We start from the raw sequence: 16,303 nt of genomic DNA, 5'->3' as shown, positions 1-16,303 counted from the left end.
TGAAAAGTGGCGCTGTAAACAATCCCATCATAATGCGTCTGCTCATTTTACCATATCTCGACACCATGTTTTGGGCAATAGCTGTCGCCATTCTGAAATTTATGTGGGATAGATGGACTTTCAGGAACATCCTTTGTAGTACCTTCTATACGCACACACACAAAAAATGTATTTAATATCATTGCACTCAATGATTATGATTAAAAAATCTCAGAATAGACAATGAAAGTATTTTCATTTAACTCCATATAGCATACATTAGAGAATTTATGTCATTTCTTATATGATAAAGGGTTGGAAATATAACGTTACGTCGTAAATGCCAGTTGCTTTATTAAACTATTTAGGAGTACGGGGGCAAAAATAATCATTCTATGCCAAGGGCCCAAATTCGCTTACAACGAAATGCTCCAACATAAAAATGTTAGAACTTATTTCTCAAAGCCATGTCGTCAGTAATTACAATTTGTAACAAAGCCATAAAACTTTCCTTGTAAGACGATTTACTACGGTGCTATGTTTATCTAAACGTAGAAAAGGCTGAAAGGTCAAATACTTTTTATCTGTTTCCTAGCAAGATCCGACATAAACATCCCAATAATTTTACTTTTAAAACAAACTAACCATAAAATTTGCAACTTTTGGACAAGACTTCCTTTTGTGTAACTCTTCTCCAAGAAGAAGAAAAAGAAGAAGAAATATCTATCAACGTTTTAAAGTCCCAACCTAACATAAATGGAATAAAAAGTAAATTTACTACAGCAAATTCCTTTTCCAGAAACTTTAATAGCATGAAACTTGGAATAAAGGAAACCGATATTAAAACGATCATTTAAGTCAGAAACCCAAAATTTAACAACAACAAAAAATTCAGGTTAAGACCAACGGGAAAAATGCAAAAATCTTGACACATTACTTCCAGAAAGTGATCAATGATTGCGCCATGCAAGTTCTGGAGCTCGTCTGATGGAGCAGTACATCCAAAAACAGAAGCAAGGAAAACCCCCTCAAAATCCATTTATTATAAAAGTTGTGTCGAAATTCTGCGGACTACCATTTCTATTCCGTGCGAAGCTAAACAGAATCGAATATGTCGATTTCTCGGCAAGAAACTCCATGATGTATGGTTCGCCCCCCACTTTTAATCATCTCGGGCATGGAGAGCTCACTCCAACCAAGGGAATATTTGCTTCATTATTCAACCATTGGATTCCAGGGATGTTTTATTGATGGAAACGCGGGGGTTTCTTAAAGTCTTCCACCTCAAACGTTTAAAAAAAAAATCTGCTGCAGGAAGTTGTTAGGTGAATTTTAAGACTTCATCAAAGAAAATGAAATTGTACTTGTGACTTTCATTAGTCTTCGTAGCTTTGTAAGATGAGAGGGAAACTAGTTTTGACAAATTAATTTTTTGGAATTTAATACAAAACAGTTTGATTCATTTGATTTGCTCATTATCATAGCATCGATAAAAGTCAATAAATTCATTCCAATCGATTTTTGAGAAATAATAAATAAATTCCCCAAAGATGCACCCCGTGAAAAGGAAATTTTTTTCATTATTCCTCCATACGTTATTAAAAATATTTTATTGATGGAATCGTGGGGATTTCTTAAAGTCTTCCACCTTAAACGTTTAAAAAATATGCTGCAGGAAGTTGTTAGGTGAATTTTTAGACTTTATCAAAGAAAATGAAATTGTACAAATTAGGTGAATTTTTAGACTTCATCAAAGAAAATGAAATTGTACAAATTAGGTGAATTTTTAGACTTCATCAAAGAAAATGAAATTGTACAAATTAGGTGAATTCTTAGACTTCATCAAAGAAAATGAAATTGTACAAATTAGGTGAATTCTTAGACTTCATCAAAGAAAATGAAATTGTACAAATTAGGTGAATTCTTAGACTTCATCAAAGAAAATGAAATTGTACAAATTAGGTGAATTTTTAGACTTCATCAAAGAAAATGAAATTGTACAAATTAGGTGAATTCTTAGACTTCATCAAAGAAAATGAAATTGTACAAATTAGGTGAATTCTTAGACTTCATCAAAGAAAATGAAATTGTACAAATTAGGTGAATTTTTAGACTTCATCAAAGAAAATGAAATTGTACAAATTAGGTGAATTCTTAGACTTCATCAAAGAAAATGAAATTGTACAAATTAGGTGAATTCTTAGACTTCATCAAAGAAAATGAAATTGTACAAATTAGGTGAATTCTTAGACTTCATCAAAGAAAATGAAATTGTACAAATTAGGTGAATTTTTAGACTTCATCAAAGAAAATGAAATTGTACAAATTAGGTGAATTCTTAGACTTCATCAAAGAAAATGAAATTGTACAAATTAGGTGAATTTTTAGACTTCATCAAAGAAAATGAAATTGTACAAATTAGGTGATTTTTTAGACTTCATCAAAGAAAATGAAATTATACTTGTACCTGTAATTAGTCTTTCTTGCGTGGTAAAATAAGGGGGGAAATAATTTTGGAAAATTAATTTTTGGGCATTTAATGCTAAAATATTTATTTCATTTGATATATTCATTTTATGACATCACTGCAATGTATGCTGATCGATTAATTTCTATAAATTCATCCAATCGACTATGGAGGAATTTTTTTTATCTGCTCATCGACATAGAGAAATTTTTTTTATCTGCTCATCGACATAGAGAAATTTTTTTCATTCTTTATCCATTCGATACTGGAGATATTTTATGGATGGAATCATGTCTCTGGTTTTCTTAAAATGTTCTGCCGCAAGCATTTAAAAAGTCAGCAGTAGGAAATTGTTAGATGAATTTTAAGATTTCATCGAAGAAAATGAAAGTGTGCTTTTGGTTTTCATTAGTCTTTCTGACGTGGTAAAGTAAGGGGAGGGGGGAGGAAAATTTTGACAAATTAATTTTTTGATATTTAATACTAAATTGTTTATTTTATTTCATTGGTTCATTTTAGGGCATCATAGCAACGGATGATCATCTATAAATTCCAATAAATTCAACTAATCGACTTTTGAGAAATAGTTAAATTCCCCAGAGATGTTCCCCGGCAAAGGGAAAATTTGTTTCATCATTCATCCATTCGGTACTAGAGATATTTTATGTATGGAATCGCGGGGTTGGTTTTTTTAAAGTCTTCCGCCTCAAGCGCTTAAAAAATCTTCAGTAGGAAGTTGTTAGGTGAATTTTAAGACTTCGTCTAAGAAAATGAAAGCATCAGCTTTCATTAGTCTTTCTGCCGTGGTAGGATAAGTGAGAAAATAGCATTAACGAATTCGTTTATAACTGTTTAAAACTAAATATTGCTTTTTCTTGAATTGTTATTTTGAAATATTGAATGTTTACAGATCACTTTTCAATAAATTTATCAAGTGTTTATCTGAATTAAGTTCTTACTTTAATTTTATGATTTTATCAAAGAAAAAAAAAAGTTTAGAAGCTTCCATACATCTTTCTTGCGTGGTATGATGAACAGAAATAAAAACTTAAAAACAAATTTAAGGGAGGGGATTGGAGGGATTTATTATTAAAGTGTTTAATTCTATAAATTAATTAATTTCAAACTATGATGGCGATGCATATTCATTAGATAATTTTTAATTAATTTATCTAATCAGCTTTTGTAAAAGTAGGTAAATTTTCCAAAGCTGTAACAATGGATTTTAGGAATATTTTGTGAATGGAATAGAGGGATTTTCTTAAAGATTTCTGAATTCAACTTTTAGAAAATCTGCAATAAGTAGTCTTTAAATATATTTTAAAACCTCATCAAAGAAAGCATTTACAGTTTTCATTAGTCCTCCTGTTGTCATGCAATGAAAGAATAAATAGTCTGAACACACTCGTTTTTGGCCATTCAGACAAAATTGTTTGTTTTGTTTTATTTTATTTATTTGAATTATAATTTTGAAACATCGAATATTTGCAGAACACATTTCAATAAATTCATCCAGTCGATTTTGTGAAATAATAATTAAGCTGACCCAGATTGTTCTTTGCTTCCTCGCGACATTTTCTTCATTACTCGCACATCAATTAACTTTAAGACTCTCAAAAAATAAAATTCTACTTGTGGCTTTCTGTGGTTTTTCTGACTTGTTACGATGAATGGGACAAACAGACTTTCCACAAATTCATTTTTGGACATTTAATTCTAAACTGTTTACTTTATTTTATTTGTTCATTCTGTGATATTATGCCGGTTATGCTTCCAAATCAATTTTTAATAAATTCATTCAGTCGACTTTTAAGAAATAATAGATAATTTCTGACATCGGGAAAAAATGTGCTTCATTATTTAGTCATTAAATTCCATAACAGTTTTTGTTGTTGTTGTTGTTAATGATGATGGAATTGCAAAGTTATTTAAATATTTCCACCTCAATGTCTAAGAAAATCTGCAGCAGGAAATTGTTAAGTAAATTTCATGATTTCACCAAAGAAAATGAATTTCTACTTGTAAATTTCATTAGATTTTTGGAACGGTGCAATGAGTGGAAAATGGTCTTAACAAATTCATTTTTGGATATTTAATATTAAACGTTATACGATGAATTGTTCATTTCATGATATGGTGACGGTATATGTAAATATATTAATTTTTAATTAATTTATCCTGTTAAATGTGCGAAATAATTATAAATTTTCCACGATATGATGATATTTTAAGTCCGTTCTTAATATGCTTCAATATGTCATCCAATGATTCCAAGAATGTTTCACTGCTAGAGCTGCGAGAACTTATTGAAGATATTCTCTAGAACGTTAAAAAATGCTGTAGGAAATTGTTAGGTGAATTTCAAGACATCATCAAAGACAATGAAATTGTGCCTCCAGCTTTCATTGATTGGTCTTTCTATAGGATAACAATCTTAACAAATTCTTATTTGGATATAAAATGCTAAACTCTTGGATTCACTTATTCTATTTATGTTGTGATATCACGGCAGTTGATATTTCCAAATCCCTTCTTAGTAAATTCAGCCAGTCAATTTCTTGAAACAGTAGATAAATCCTGCGACTGGAGAAAAATTAGAGAATGGTCTCCAAGATCAAAACAATTAAACAGAATGGATGAAACATATATGATTCAAAATGCGAATGTGTCTGGTCTTTTTGTTTATGTAATTACATTATGTTAGCATGAGTTTAGTTTAGTTTCGTTATATTTACGTCTCTTTTAAAGCAACTCTAGGACTATTTTCGAACTCACCTCATAATTTTGAAACTCAACCAGATGACGATGAAGGTACCTGAGCTGGCATCCTCCTCTCCAAAGAATAAAGCAATATAATATGAAAGTGTTCATATACAAATTTTAGTTCAACATATAATTTTATATATAAATTTTAAGGAGAGACAAGAGGGGATATGCTATCCGATGAAGAAAATGATGAGTTATAGGATTCCATTAATGAATGCAAGTTCATATTTAACGAGTCATCATCAAATAGATCGACAGATGTCTATAAGGTATTAGTAAAAAAAATTTCAAATGTATCATAAACATAAGCCTAACCAATTTAATTCGTTCGTGAGACCACATTTTCCTACTAATTATGGGTTTACATGGCCAGTATGAATCCTCAGTGAACTATGGATACAAAAACAAAACATCTCACATGAATCACATGTTGTGACACATACGGAATGAAGAATATATTACCTGTGAGAAGCATTTATCTCACGGAGCGATTAATGCGTTAAATGAGTAATAAAATTTTAGTCTAGTAGCCATTCAAAGGACATATACAGTAGACTCCCGATTATCCGCGGGTGGGTTATCCGCGGTGCGGATTATCCGCGCTGGCCGCACAAAGTTTTTTTTTTTTTTTTTTTTGACTGATTTTTTCAAAAAGGTGCAGTTTTACAGTTATGCTTTTGTAATTACATAATACATTACAGTATTAAAACAGTACATATGTATTAATTTTTCTGTGTATTCTTGACGCCTCTCGTAAGTTCAAAGCACTTTTCTGTTCTCATTAACAAAATGCATTTTAGGTTCGTTTTGAGTGATATACTAAAATATTAAGCGTTAGTTAAACATTTCCTGCCGTTTATTTTACTTTTTATTGTACATAAAACGATTTTTCAAAGTTGGAATGACTGTTTTCTTTTTTGCTATACCCGTTTTTAGCTTTTTTCGGATTATCCGCGATTTTTGTTATCCGCGGCGGCCGCCCCACCCAATTCCGCGGATAATCGGGAGTGTACTGTACATCTTTTTTGGAGCACCTTGTAAAAATAAAAAAAAGTGTCGAAAGCAAAAAAATTGGCAAACAAACGAATAATGGCCCAAGATAAGGCAGCATTAACAAGCACGCTCGTAATACAATTCCACAATCGCCTTATCTTTCTAGCACAATACCTCAAGGCACAAACGAATCAAAGAGACAGCCCAGAACTTTCATTCCAGCAGCAAGCAATCTTTACTCAATCAAATCCGATCCTATCTCGCTCAGTTCATTTGAACGCATTCTCTGAACTGAACCATCCGAGGAATAATAGACATTTAAATCATAATCAATTAAAAGCAAACCCTTGATCCTGATGGTAATCTGCCACTTTCCATTGTCTGCCAGCCGAATGCAATCGTCTCCTGACAAAGACGTCGTTCCGTTTATGATGGTAATTTGGTTGCACGACAGCGATAGCCTTTCAACGCGGAATCCTTTTTAGACATTGTGAACTCATTGAACTTTTATTATATGAAACTGAAACTGGACTTGTGTTCTGTTTCCGATCTGGGTCTAACCTTTTGATCTTACCTCCCTGCTTATTATCATGAATGGCGCTTTTATTGGATAAAGCACAATAAAGACTTCACTGAGTGCTATTGTTCAGGCCTTGGCAAGGAAGTGAAGTTCCTTCAATTGCATGGATTTTACTTGGACTTATTTGTTTCCAGTCTTTTTAATTGATTGGATGTTAAGCAGGTAAATTAGCAAGGCTTGGCTTCTATGGGATTTTTTTTTCTTTTTGTAAAATTGTATTTTTTTTGGAGAAAATATTTAGTTACGAATCACATACTAATGATATCATTTTACTACAAATTAAAAAGGGAATTTTGTTGGTTATACCTTGTGGTAAAGCAATTTTGCATTCCTCTTAATAATTTAAGTGTTAATGCTTTTTTTAACAGTTGTAAACTTTAAACGGGTCTCTACCATTGTCTGAGCCCTTAAAATATGCATAGAGAAAGTCAAGCATTGTTGAAAGTGGACAGTATTTTGTGAGCATAAGAAAAAAAATACTTTTTATCTAGACTTTTGTTCCTGATCATAGACTCTACTTTAGACTGAGAAAATGTATATATTTATTTTTATTTATTTATTTTCTTTTATTTGCCAATTTTTTAATTTATTAAATTTTTTCATTTATTTAATTTTTTTATTTATTTATCAATATTTTTTTTGCTTTAATTTTTTTAAATTTTACTTTTATTTTTCCATTTTCAAAGTTTAAATTGCCTATTTTTAGTAAATTTTATTATTTACTAATTATGTTTCAATGATACTGTTACTATGGAATGTTCTGTAGGTCCTTCTGCTTGAGCCATCTAGACCTTCTCTACTTTTTTCTATTAATGCCTACTTCTTTATTTTTTGTTCCGGCTTTTTTCTTTCTTTTCTGTTTTTTTTTTATTTTTTTTATTTTCTTTGACTGTATTTAGCTTCTTTTACGTATAGTACACACGCATAAGAATTTTTTTTTTTTTTGAATAGCTAGTCCTTTGATAGCTATTTAAAGCCTATATTTTTTATTTAATTATGAGATTTTTACCGGTGTAACGCCACTTTTGGTAACACCTAATCGTTTTCAGAATACTAATTATAAACAAATATTTTTCAATCTTACCTACGTATGAACTGGTCATTTAAATTTAAAAAAAAATCATGAATGCACTTTGTTTAATATGTTATTCGAAACAATCTGCTATATTATAGCATTCTTTTCATAGTTAATCTATCTTTACTTCTATTTTTGAAATTACACTCAGTTTTATCGTGGTGAAATCGGATCCAAGATGGCTCTACACAACACTGTCAGCACGAAAGCAGATAGAAAAAGGCTCTAATAGTTAGAGTTATAAAAATGTTTTTGTGTGTGTGTGTGTGCGTGCGTGCGTAAAATCGCGTGTTTTCATGGAAGATACCTATATAGATAAACTTAAAAAGCAAAAATATTAAATATAAGTAAAAAAAATAAAGCGAAAACCGCGACTCGAACCCCCAACACTCGCGTCCTTTAGGTTTTTCCTACCACAATTCCTACTTACTACTACTTCATGTAACAATTATAAAAGATGGTTTTGTGTGCGTGTTTGTAAAATCGCTTTTTTCCAGGAAAGGCATCTATACAGATAAGTTTAAGAAGCAAAATCTGATTTAATATAAAATTTGATACAAATCATTTGAGCCATTTCCGAGATACACGAAATAAATTTATATATATATATATATATATACACACACAAAAACTGCTAGATTAAAGTTATAAGATTTTTGAATACATTTTTAAATATTCAATATTAATAATCTTTTTAATTTTAACCCTTTATGGTCGTTATAAATTCATACATATATGAGATGTTAGATTTATAGATTGCCCCTATTTTTATTTACTTCATCATTGTTGAAAATTTCTTCTCTGGTGGTCTTTTCAGACAATTCTCACACACGCCCTAATATAAGTCTTACCCCCCCCCCTCCTTCTCTTTTTTTTTTTTTTTTTTTTTTTTTTGAAATTGTGGATCTTGGACAAGACTGAGCACCATGTATGTTCAAATTCTTAATTTAATCAAAACGGAGTATCTATTTCGGAAGCAGTTTCGTCAGCCGACTGAAAACCAATTTTTAACACAGATTATAGTTTGAATAGCATGATCATATGCCACAATATCTAAATAGCAAACCTCATTTATCTAATTCTTTTCGTTTCTATGCGAATGCATGGACCGAAGGACAGTTAACCTATTGATAGATTTGGTTCAAAATTTGTTAGGGGTCTATACTTTTAGATCCTGGAATTATGTACGGAATATTACGGATTTTTTTTTTTTTTTTTTTTTTTTTTTTTAAGGTTTTGTATGTATCATTCTCACATGCATTTGAGCAGACAGAGAGATAAACTTTCTGAGAATGAATTTCGTTCAAAATTCGATAAAAATTTAGAAATTTAGTGCAAAATTTTCAAAAATTTTTATTCATCGAGCTCAAAACGTTTATAGTTATCGTATTCTTAGACAGACAGACATAGTTATAAAAATGTAGCTTATTATTATTCTGAGATGTCTGAAACGTGGAGATTCATCGAAATCTCAAGGTGGAATTTTTTGAAAATCGCAATATTATCCCTTTGTATATTTCATATACGAAAAAAATAAAGAAAAGTTCAAATGAATCATTTTACTGACATTCATTAATCGTTGCGGCCTGTAATGCCCGAAATTTCATTTCCTACAAACATTCACTTCCTTATTTACCAAGCCCACTGCGTTTCATCCATTGTTTCGGCCTCTTTCGAAATAACTACGCATCCACTACTAAATGATGACCCATTACGCTTTAAACACAATCGCCTAATCGAGCATTTTTGGACCCTATCTGGACCTCGGGCACACAGAAGTAATGGCACCTCGACACCGGTGGTGACCCCAACAGCAAACAGATTTGGCTTCTGATTGGGGTCACGTGATCTGGCCGTGCGTTACTCCCCCCTCACAGCAAGACAACAGTCGACGCGTTCCATTGTATTCGGGCCGCCTACACGCGGTCCCACAACAATGAGCGGCACTCAAACTGACCCTTTCCAAATCGGACTGGCCATGTGCATCTATTTTGTCATGTGGAAGTAGAGGAGAGGTAATTGTGCGCGCACACACTGATTGTTGGCGTGTCATTTCTAAACGAGTTGGCGAGTTTTGGTGTGAATGGTTTGGCGGGTGATCTGTCAGCATTATGGGAAGTGGTTGTCAAGTTTCTTTTATTAATCTGTGAAATTGCGAGATTTCCTTTTTTTCCCTAGATGGAAAAAGCTTGATGATGATCGTTAGAGTCGACGAACTTGGTTAGCGAAGATTGTTCGTTGACTTCAGATTCGAGGTCATAGGGGAGGAATGACCTTTAAATTTTAGACGGACACAAAAAGATCGTGAATTTCATGAATAATTCATGAATTTCATGAAATAATTATTAAGATGCACCATAGAATTGGGCAATTTTGCATTATTTGTCTTTTTTTTATAGTAGCAATATTGGAAAAGAAAGCATCGTAAATGTCAAAAAATTCTATCTCGAGACTTTGAAGAATCTCCATTTCAGATCTCCTTAAATCCGAAAAACGCACTTTTGATCTGATGTCTGTTATAGTAGATAAGTAATATAATTCCGAGTATATTCCTTAAATCAAATAGCTTCGAATGAGGCTTCTTTTCTCCCCTATTTAAATCAAAATTTCTTGGCAATAAGTGGTTTCTCTAAGCTGATGTTCGGTTTTGTAATATATAGAAGAGTTTTTTTGAAAGCTTTTAAATCAAATTATCTGATAGGATAATTTAAAACACATTTTTGTCTTGACTCACTCGCACACAGAATTGTGTTTTTAATTATCGAATCAAAATGGATAACTTGATACTTCATTAGTTTACTAGACAAGCGTCACATTTTCGATCTATGTATCTTTATATATTTTTTTAAATAATTAAAAACGTGTTGCAAAAAAGAATTTTTTCTACATTTAAAAATTCAATCTACAGTCTACATTTAAAAATTCAATCAAAATTACTTGATTTAAGGTGAATTGCTAGGTCGATGTCCTGTTTCCATTGTAAATTGTGTAAACCTGTATATTTTACTTTATCGGATACGAAGTATAGAGAAAGTATAATAGTCGTCAAAAAATTCGAACTCCAGATTTTGACGAATCTCCTCGTATTAGACCTTCATGAGTTCAGAAAATACATTTTTGGAAAATGTCCGCCTGTCTGTCTGTAACAAATATAAATGAAACATGCCTTCTGCTAGATGGATTAAATTTTGCATAAGGTCTTTAGATAAAATTTGCAGATTTCTATCACATTTTGAACAAATATCGTTCAGAGAAAGTCTGTCTGTCCAGCTATTCGAATACAATTTAGCATGAAAACTACAAAACGAAAAGAGATAGATAGATGAAATTTGGTACACAGAATTAACATCTTTAGTATAAACGTCTATCAAATTTTGAACGAAATACGACAAGGGGTTGACCGTCTGTCGGTCTGTACTTTCAGAAATATGTAAACGCGATAATTTAGAAACGCAATGACTTAAAAATATAGAATTTGGTACATGATTTTGTGACTTTAAATGTAGTTTTGAGTCAAATTTTTATTTCGATCAGTTAGGAAGAAGTCTTCTGAAACCCAAATTCGATTTTTGAATACTTTTAACTACATGCCAGGAGTTAATCGCCAAAACATTCGCCAAAGATCGTACGTTAGGTTCAGTAAAAATACTTTATTCATGCCAAAGGTTAATATTTCATAACTATTGTATGCCAATGCCATACAAGGAGTTCACTATGATAACATCTTTATTAGAGAGTATGCGAGAAAACTATATATATATATAGCTATACCATTTAAACTTTCCCATTCTTTTATAGATAAATAAAAAAAATTTCAAAGATTTACTGCTTCTTGATGCTTCATGAAGTTTCATTGTTTTTCTTTTCATGAATTAATCCAGATTTGCATACTATTAAGTTAATACACTATATTAGTGCCTTTTTTCCCGGTAACATGTTAAATACCAAGAAAAATAGCAGGTTTTCGATTGGAGAAATCAATTTCATTAAATCATACTACTCTTCTACGAGTTTATTCGTAGACGATGTATTAGACAAGATTCAGAAGTACGGTTCATCTAGTGATCTGCAGACAAGTTCAGCCCCGCAAGTGTTTTATATATAATTGATAATGAATAAATTTTCTAAATTAGCGTTCTATTTCGAAGCTGCATATGTATTATTATGGAATTCGTCTTATAATTACAATTTTGCTAAGTGGTGAGTGTTCAAGCCACCCTAAAAGATATTAAAAAGAAATACATTTCAAAATTTTTTAGGAATAAAAATATAATTGCTTAGATAAATCGATAATTTTTTTGCTCTATACAGATTATCGAATACGATAATCTGTTTATTTTGTCCTCAAAAGTTAATGGAATCTAAAAATCAATGTGCCTAATCGTTCACTGCTATCTATAATTCTAGGTAGAGTTGAAAATGTCCAAATTCTTTTAGTCTGCATCATTATCAGAGTGAAATCCATCTTTTGTACGTTTAAATTTTGTTACGGTCATTGGTTCTTCACTTTTTCTTCCAAAGTTAATACTGTTACGAAATTTCCGGGGTTCGTTTGGATAGTGGATGTTATATGGTGTGATGACGCTCAATCACCAGGCGGCAGTAGAAAATAAAACAACGGCGTTTATTTACACGAAGACACACAGGACAGCACAAAGACGACAACTGTATACAGCACAGAAGACGATTATCTTCAGCCGAGACGTGCAGCATACAACAGTATACACAGCAGCACACAACAGACTCTAATGCAGACCGTAGCGCACAACTTAATTCAGCACTCACTTGACTCCGTCGCTGCTCAGCTAGTTTCTGGAAGGCCAGTTTTTTCTGTCGATTCCGACTACTCTTCGACTTCACTGGTCCACGACCCAATTCACGACCGCCCGGCAGCTGCGGGTGCTTCCTTTTATAGGTCTCCGGAGGCGGGGCTAGAAGCCTCTCAACCAAGCAGGAACGTTCGAGGCGTAACCCCGTTCCTACTGGACGGATCGGGAAAATTCTCGATGTTTCGGGTATAATCTATTTTAGCGCCAAAGTCGCCAAATTCGTCGCCAAGTTGCCAAATGGTCGCCAAGCTCTGGCATCTCCTATGGAACCCACTATGCTGGGAAGCCGCGTCAAGGATTCGTAAAAATAGAATCTAAAAATTAGTGTGCCTAATCGTCCACTGCTATCTATAACTCTAGGTAGAGTTGAAAATGTTCTAGTTCTTTATGTCTGCATCATCATCAGAGTGAAATCCATCTTTTGTGCGGTAAAATTCTGCTACGATAATTGGTTGTTCATCTTTTCCTTCAAAAGTTAATGAAATTTGAAAATTAGTGTGCTTAATCGTGCACTGCTATCTAAGTGTCCGAGAAAAAGTTTTGAAATTCGACCAGTTTTGAAGAAGAAAAAAAAATCTTTTTTCTAAATATCGATGCATGCGTAATCTAATAGTCACGTTATTATTACAAACCGGTTTAAAATTGTTAATGACTTAAATTAATAAGACACACAATGACTTAAAAAATAATAGCTTAACTCACATGATAACTTAAAATTTGAGTTAGCAGATTTCACTTTTATATATTTTTTTATTTCTTAAGCACTCTATCAATTTGCATGGAATTTTCAACATTTCGAGTAATTTAATCTGAGAATTGCATGATAAAAGCCAAATTATATTACTTAATGATATCTGAAATATTACTAAAAGGATAAAAACCCGTCTAGACGGACATTTCTCTTAGTTTTAAGGGTATAAGCAATTTATCTTCAACTAAGAACATGATACATCTCTCATCTTTTTTTAACCTCAAAGAAAATAATTGCAGGGTGAAGTTGCGCAACTGACCACAATGAAATAATCTGTGGAACCAAAGATGTTGGAAATATAGTTCTTCCATTTCATAATGCATTAGAACTAGTTTTTTTTTAAACCTCGAATATTACTGAGAATTCCAGTTTGATGTAATATTCGGTATAACTAAGATCCATTTAGATATTTAAACGTTATAGTTACATCATTATTTGGAAGTAATAGGGGAAAATAGACTATTTCAGATGTCGATTAAAAGGAATAAAATAAAAGTTGCTCATGTTCTTTGCGAAATTATTTTAATGCTCTACTCGTAAATTCATGAACACAATATTACAAAATATAAGAAAAGAACAATAGTTTGAATAATTAATGGTAAAATTTGAAAGATGTTCTAAGACTTAAATAAATATTATATTAAACTTTTGAAATACTTGATTATCTTTATGGTTCTTTGCTATAAACCACCAAAAAATGTTAACGGTCGCCAAATCTTAGCAATCTTGGTCTAACCTGAAATTCGCAAGTAAATACGAGAATAGTCATCTTGGCAAATTACTGGCAATTTGAAAATCGCAAATTAAACACGGGAATACAGCTTGGTTAATTAGGGGTAATTTTTGTCAAATAAACCCATTGTTTGAAAGGGTTTGGTGATCTTGATGTAAACTGAAAATGGCCAAGTAAATCTATTAGCGTAGCGAAATTGGCGTAATCTGAAATTTGTCAAATAAACCCATTGGCGATCTTGGCGAAATCTGAAATTTGTCAAATAAACCCATTAGCAATTTTGACGTAATCTGAAAATCGCCAAGTAAACCCGGGAATACTGCCATCTTGGCGAAATCTTGTCATGCTACGTATAATGGAGCTTCTCGATTTAGGCGTAATTTGAAAATCGTCAAATAAATCTTCAGGCCTTAAAAATATACAGTTACCAATTTTTCAAATTATAATTATTTATCTACTTTCTACTAATAATGGGTGAAAGAAAGTATATGTGTCTAACACTCTACCAGACAAATCTTTAAATCTAGAGCTATTAAATTTGACACTTGCATATATTTTTAAAAATGAAAATGCCTTACTCCAACCGATTTTTTAAAATTTTAATTAACTAAAAATTCAACTAAAGTTTCGCGGTTTTTTTTTTTTCCTAGTAAACTTCGAAAACATTACTGATCGAAACTGGTCTTTGCACCATTTTAAAAGTTAAATAATATTATTAAAGTGTCGTGCAAAAAATTCATTTAAAAAATTTCCTTACCTTTCAACAAATCATCCAAATTTGTTGATTTCATTATTCAAATGAAATTCAAGCTAATTTTATTGTTTAATCAAATATTTTACCGTGTGCTTCACGCGAATTTGCAAATTGTACAGACTAAGTCTATGGCAAAGGATACCGACGTGCTCCGATTGGTTTAAGCCTTGGCATTTTTTTGGCAATGTTTTGCACTCATAATAGTGTAGTTTTCTCTTATTTGGCTCAAACCTTGTACCTTTCATTAGTTTTATGCAAGATACGAGTGAATATCAACACGATCTAATTTTCATTAATATAATTGTTTTCTCTAAATATTACTAGTAATACTACTAATGCTAATTAATAATCATAATAATAAATATTACTAATAATACTAGTAATACAAGTAACTAATGTTGTTTATGCACAGAAGTGTAAAAACAATATGAAAGTAATTACTCAACATGTGATGTAGCAATTAAATAATTCTTATTTTTCTATGATTTCCGTGCCTTTATTAGATAATTTATGCAGTCATTGAAACTTGTTGCTGAACGTTTTTTACTTTCCCATCAACTACATATGGCAAGATGATTACTTAATGCCCAAAACGTATAATTATGTAAGATTTAACGGAATATGTGATTTCGTAGCTAATTTTTTTAGTTATATCAAAATAATATTAAGAAGAAACACACATAAAAATATTTTTAAGAAATTGTAATTTTTATATTTCCTGAATTTAGGTTTCAGGATTTGATCTTTTCTGCTATATATGTGCTCCAGATTAATATTATATGTAAACCGTAAAAAATAGGGGGGGGGGGAGATAAATTTACATATTTTATTTATTTTGATAAAAATATATTTCGGTATGGCATCTTTTTGACAAAACATTGCCAAAACGATGCCAAGGCTTAAACCAATCAGAGCACGTCGGTATCCTTTGCCATAGACTTAGTCTGTACAATTTGCGAACTCGTGTGCTTCACTACATTTATTAAAAGTTAAGAAAGAAGGACTCCGTTTAATGTCCATGTTATAAAATATAAAAAAAGTTCAATTATAGTCCCGCTAAAGTCAGGAGATAAATGAAAAAGATATGTTTTAAGTGCTACTCTGATGTCATGGGACTTGATTCCCTTTTGATGGTTCATATATGCGAAGAAAAGAAGAGGTTTAAAGTTAATGAAATAATTCAGATGTAATATTTCTCAGAATCTGATAAAAAATATTCTCTTTGCAAAATCATACGCATGCTTTTTAAAGCCTCTGTCAGACACAAAATCAGGTACTTAAAATCAGTACTGCCCAGCAAGACAGGTTGGCGACTTTTGAAAACTCGCCAAATGTTCGCCATATCGGACGGTTACAAAGTATAATAATAATAAAAC

The sequence above is a fragment of the Argiope bruennichi genome, chromosome 11 (assembly GCF_947563725.1).
Source record: "Argiope bruennichi chromosome 11, qqArgBrue1.1, whole genome shotgun sequence".
Taxonomy (NCBI): domain Eukaryota; kingdom Metazoa; phylum Arthropoda; class Arachnida; order Araneae; family Araneidae; genus Argiope; species Argiope bruennichi.
Note: the sequence above shows the minus strand (reverse complement) of the source record.